Here is a 6,000-nt window from a genome sequence, read left to right as displayed (position 1 = left end):
ATAATTTTGAAAGCTTTGTGATAGGGTGGAGAATGTTTACGGAAAACTTCTGGGTTGAGTGTAAGGAATTTGGGGCTGAGAAAACAAAATTTGGTGAACTTCAGGAGCCCATCTGTCATTTTGTACCTTAGTTCCCCTTTTCTGGAGCTAGAGTAACTCTTTTTTAAGTACTAGTTAATAAAGGCAACAGGTGTTTACTAAACGCTGTTAAAAAGAAAACCATAGGCCCAATGGTGTCACTGAGGTTAAGGCTTCAAGTCGGTAAACTAAGACCTAATACCTAACCTAACTGCAGTTTCAACCCCCCAGAAATGTAACCTTAAACCAGTCAACATGGGAATTTTCTGGTTCACACTAGGAAAGTTAGTGATAGGCCCCTTTCAGTTCCCCTCAGGAGGATGACTTTGCCTAAAACAATGGATCCTTTGCTAATAATTTGCTTTTTTCCACTCCCTCTCTACCTTTAAAAACCTTTCTTTTTCGATAGCCCTTTGGAATTCTTGTTTACTAGCTAGACTGGATGCTGCCTGATTCATGAATTGATTAATAAAGCCAATTAGAGAGGCGCCTGGCTGGCTCAGTTAGAGGAGCATGTGACTCTTGATCTTGGGGTCTTGAGTTTGACCCATGTTGGGTGCAGAGATTACTAAAAAAGAAATAAACTTAAAAAACTAAAGTCAGGGGTGCCTGGGTGGCTCTGTTGGTTAAGCATCAGACTTCAGCTCTGGTCATGATCGCACAGTTTGTGGGTTCGAGCCCCATGTTGGGCTCTGTGCTGACAGCTCAGAGCCTGGAGCCTGCTTTGGATTCTGTGTCTCCCTCTCTCTCTGCCCCTCCCCCACTCATCCCCCCCGCAAAACAAAATAAAAAAAATTTAAAATAAAAAAAAATAATAAAGTCATGGGGCACCTGGGTGGCTTAGTCGGTTAAGCGTCCGACTTTCACTTAGGTCATGATCTCATGATTCGTGGGTTCGAGCCCCGCGTCAGGCTCTGTGCTGACTGCCGCCTCAGAGCCTGGAGCCTATTTCAGAGTCTGTGTCTCCCTCTCTCTCTGACCCTCCCCTGCTCACGCTGTCTCTCTCTCTCTCTCTCCTAGAAATAAATAAAAATATAAAAAAAATAAAGTCAATTAGATCTTTAAAATTTATTTGTTGTTGTTATTTAACAGCACCTACCATATGTGCCAACATAATATGGCTGTAAAGGGAAATGATTGGTCTCAGTAGTTCTTCACCTTTGCTGAGGGGGTGGAGGGGTGTGTGTTAATAGACCTTTGAGAATGATGAACTGCACCATCCTATATGGTACCCACTAGCCACATTTGGCTATTTAAATTCATATTAACTAATTCCAATTGAGAATATTAAAAATCAGTACCTTAGTTGGAGTTCTCACATTTCAAATGCTCAAGAGCCAAATGTGGCTAATGGTTACCACCCAGAACTCAGATATAAAATGTTTCCAATCATCATACAAAGTTCAACTGGACAGCATCACTTGGCTATTCTCTCAGAAAAAAAGACTCTTCTTTCAATGTGTAATACTTTGCATCCAATTTTGCAACTTTTACAATGTTGAGGGATTGGGATGGGAGTTGAGTGGGGAGGAGCCGTCAGTCATTCACTGGTCCCTGATGCCCCTGAATCCAAGAAAAAGAATCCCTGATATGACCAGCTATTTGAAACACTCTGTGTCAGAATAAAGCAAGTTGACAAAAATAAAGCAACAAAGCTGTTAACAAATTCAGGATGCTCATTGCTGTAAATGTACCTCCTCACAGGGTTCCCACCTGTCTGGCCACATTCAAAGAAACATCAGCTTATCCAAAAATAATTGAAAAACAAATATTAAGGATTGTCTGCAGTCTGTTAAGGAGACGGCAAAGGGGAATAATATTCACAACACACTGCGAATCTTCCTGAATTATCTTTCCCATCTTTTTCCTCTTCTCATCCTCCCACACATGGCACTTGCTTCCTGAAAGCTCTGCACCCCCATCCAAATCCTCTCCAAACCTAGTCTGCTGCTGCTTCTCCCCTTCCTCCCCCGCACAGCAAATTTCCCTATTAGGTAGCTCTGCAGAGTATGCTTTATTTTACTCCATCACACAAATACAGTGGCAAAGAATAACAAAGAGAAAACTCCCTGGGTGATGTGACCAGGCACACGTTCCACAGTGACACAACCCACAGCTCTCCCTGGCAGCCTGGATCTGTTTCTCTGAGATGAGTCATTTTCCCACCAATGGTATACTCCCCCATCACTTCTTCTGTCCACTGCTCCCCGGGACCAGAATCTGGGAGAAGCTCATGACTGAGCCTGACACAGAAGAAAACATTTTGTTGGCATGCCAGAGGGAACTGATGTCATAGGGAAAGGGAGAAAACCAGATGGGCTGGTTTGCAGAATGTTTTATCCCTACTGATAATTGTTTTATTATTATTTTTTATTGGGCACTGCCTTACTCCCTAGTAGGGAGTGAATGGCTTGCTGTGGGAAATACATTAACTCTTAATAGTCTGCCAAGGTGAAAAGTCTTCTTTTCAAGCTGAAGATAAGCCCATTGGTGCCAATCTTATCTTCATATTAGCAAGATTAACATTACTGAGCTCCCTTGTATTTTAGGTGAAAGCTTATTCCTGTAGGTAGGGCAGTCCTATCCCATGTATCTGAGGACTCTGATGCCCATCCATGCCCATGCCCATGACCTGGTCATGCACCTGGAATTCTGTTTTCAGTGGACACATAGAGCCATCCCATTTCTTATCCTTTCTTGTTTTCCATACACATCTGAACTCATCATCACGTCCATCCCCTATAGGTCACCTCCTTCTGCTTTATTCCCCATTTTAGAATGGTACTATTACATAACCAGTTTGCTAAGCCAGAAACTTGGAAATCAACCCGGACTCCTCTCAGGCCCCACACCCAATCTATCTCATCTCCCACATCACTGTGATATCCTCTCCTTGGGATAACTCACCTCCTTATATTTAACACCTGACATCAGGCCACTGGCATCTCTTGCTTGGAGGACTACGGCTGTCTCCCAACTGGTGTCTCCCTGCGCCAGCTCCCATGTTACTTCCCTGTGTAACCTGCTAGTCAATGGGCCATTTGGGGCTATCCCTGTTCTTGCCTATACTCACCTTTAGGTTAATTTGACTACATTGTCATATCTTCCCAGAACAATAAAAATCCAACTCCAAAATCATTAATGGATAATGTAGCTTTAAATGAAGGAATCTACGAAGTCACAGGAGGGGGCTTACATTGCAATTACACAGCAATACTTCCTACACAGACTGCTGGTCTCTCCTCTCTCCTCAAGATTCTCCGCCACCACCCCCACCCCCCCATTATGGCAACTTATTGCCACACCTCTCCTTCCCGCCCATTCCTTTCCCTACTATCCTGCAGCTGACCTCTAGTCAAATTAGCTCTTGGTCTCCTCCCAGAGACTTTGTAACTCCTACTCCCTATCTCTAATCCTCTTAGCTGCCACTTCCTTCTGAAAAGATCTCATTCTAACATAACTCCTTAAAACCCTCATGGCTACTCACTGCTTTCAGTAGAGTCCACGCTCTAAAACATGGCCTACTAGGCTTTGCAAGCCCCAGCCAGCTCCTTCTCACCCATCTTCCCCACTTGAATCCTCTGCCTCAGCCATGCTGTAGGGCAGTCGGAATCGGCCCTGGTCTGATGTGCTTTCTTCTTTTCTTCTTCTTCTCCTTCTCCTTCTCCATGTTTACTTATTTTTGAGAGAGGGAGTGAGCAGAGGCGAGGCAGAGAGACCGAGAGATTGAGGATCCCAAATAGACCTGTGCTGTCAGTGCAGAGCCTGATGTAGGGCTTGAACCGAAGAAATGTGAGATCATGACCTGAGCCTACACTGGATGCCTGAGCAACTCAGGCACTCCTGTTGGGCTCTCTCTTCCATGGGGGCGATCTGTCATGCTGTTCTTTTGGCTGAAAAATCCTCCCCTTTTTCCCTACGATTAACTCCTAGTGGTCTTTCAGGGCTCAACCTAAACATCTCCTCCTGGAAGCCTTCCTCATAATCTCGAAGACTGTGTTAGGTGGTCTCACAGCAGTTTACCTTTATTGCAACTGGGCTCTCAATGGCTGTTTGAGTAATAACTTGAATATACACTTCGAGGACAGAATCGTATTACCGCATGCCATGGATCTCCTACAGGGCCTGAGCTACAGCAGTGGACTCAATGATGCCGAATAACTAGATAAGCAAAAGCTCAAAAGCACATCCCTGCCTAGGGTCTGTGGCCTTAGTAGAGAATGGAACCCATGAGCCCTTTAAACATTAAGCTATTCTGGCCTTGTTTGTGCTCTAACCTGCAACAGTTAGTACTTGGATTCACAGGGGAAAAAAATCTACCTTTGGGGTTCCATGGATGATCATAAATGACCCCTAGCAATTTAGCTGTGTTCCTTCTAATCTAGGAAGGCTGTAGTTGTCATATCTCCACATAAGGGCACATTTTCTAGGCTAGGTATGAATCCCCCTGGTGACTGCATGCTGCGGGACTTTGTACAATATATGCTGAATCATTACTTTCTTTTGGAATCATTACTATTTATAAGCAATCTTCCCTAGAGTACTAGTAGGCTACTTAGCTGATTCCATTTCTCCTCCTAGGAGACTCTACCCAATTGTCTCTGACAGCATTTTTTTTTTTTTTTTTTTTTGATCTTTCCAGGCAACAATCATGTAGGAGAGGCAGGACTAAGAAAGAGGTATTAACACACCTAAACACACCCCAGAAATGGGAAGGCATTTGGCCTTTTGGATGCCTTTAGGATATGTAAGCTCCTATAAGTAAGGCTTTGTACTTAGACTCAAGATCATATTTGGCCAGGGCTCTTTACTGCTTGACTTCTGAAGGTAGCAAAGAATGACTAGAAGCTTTACATAATCCAGAATACAACAGATGGTTCTGTTTTATTTTAGAAATAATTTATTGTGCTTTGTTCCAATTATAAAAGTATTACATGCCAATTACAGACAATTTGACAAATATAGAAAAGCATAAGCATAAATAAAAATATAGAAATCATTTCCAACAAGAAGGTATCTTCACAAACATTTGGAAAGTTATTTTCTTCTATGCTTTTTGTTACAAGCAATGAATATATATATATTTTTTTCCTCCCCTCCCCCCAGGAACCTCCAGTGTGAGAGTGTGTATGTGTGTGTGTGTGTGTGTGTGTATTCCTGAACAAAACTGGGCAATACTTCTTAAATTTTTATTTTTTTTCCTCCAGAATATAAAGTGAAACATGGCTGCAGTAACTATATTCAGCTTTACAGAAATGTATAAGGTCTAGAGTGAAAATGCCCACAATTGCATTCTTTAGAAACAATTGGTGTCAACCAGTTTAATAGATTCCTTGAGGGGCGCCTGGGTGGCTCAGTCAGTTAGCATCTGACTTTGTACGGCTTAGGTGATGATCTCGCAGTTTGTTGGGTTCAAGCGCCGTGTTGGGCTCTGTGCTGACAACTCAGAGCCTGGAGCTTAGAGCCTGGAGCCTGCTTTGGATTCTTTGTCGCCCTTTCTCTCTGCCCCTCCCTTGCTCATGCTGTGTCTCTCTTTCTCTCAAAAATAAATAAACATCAATTTTTTTTTAAAGGAAACAATCCCTTATCTCAAGAGGATTACATTTCAGGACAAAACNCCCCCCCCCCCCCCCCCCATGATCTCTCTCTCTCAAAAGTAAAAAACAATAGTTTAACAAAAGTTAAAAAAAAAAACAGATTCCTTGAGTATACTTACATGTGTATAATGTATATATTAAATACCATTCTATTTGTTTTTTTAAAATAAAGTTTATTTATTTATTTTGAAAGAATGAGTGCAAGCAGGGAGAGTGCAGTGTAAGAGAGAGGGTGAGAGAGAGAATTCCATTCCAAATAGGCTCCATACCACCGTCAGTGCAGAGCCTGATGCAGGGCTCAAACTCATGAACTATGAGATCATGA

The sequence above is a fragment of the Hyaena hyaena genome, unplaced genomic scaffold (assembly GCF_003009895.1).
Source record: "Hyaena hyaena isolate Hyena2069 unplaced genomic scaffold, ASM300989v1 scaffold_0, whole genome shotgun sequence".
Classification (NCBI taxonomy): domain Eukaryota; kingdom Metazoa; phylum Chordata; class Mammalia; order Carnivora; family Hyaenidae; genus Hyaena; species Hyaena hyaena.
Note: the sequence above shows the minus strand (reverse complement) of the source record.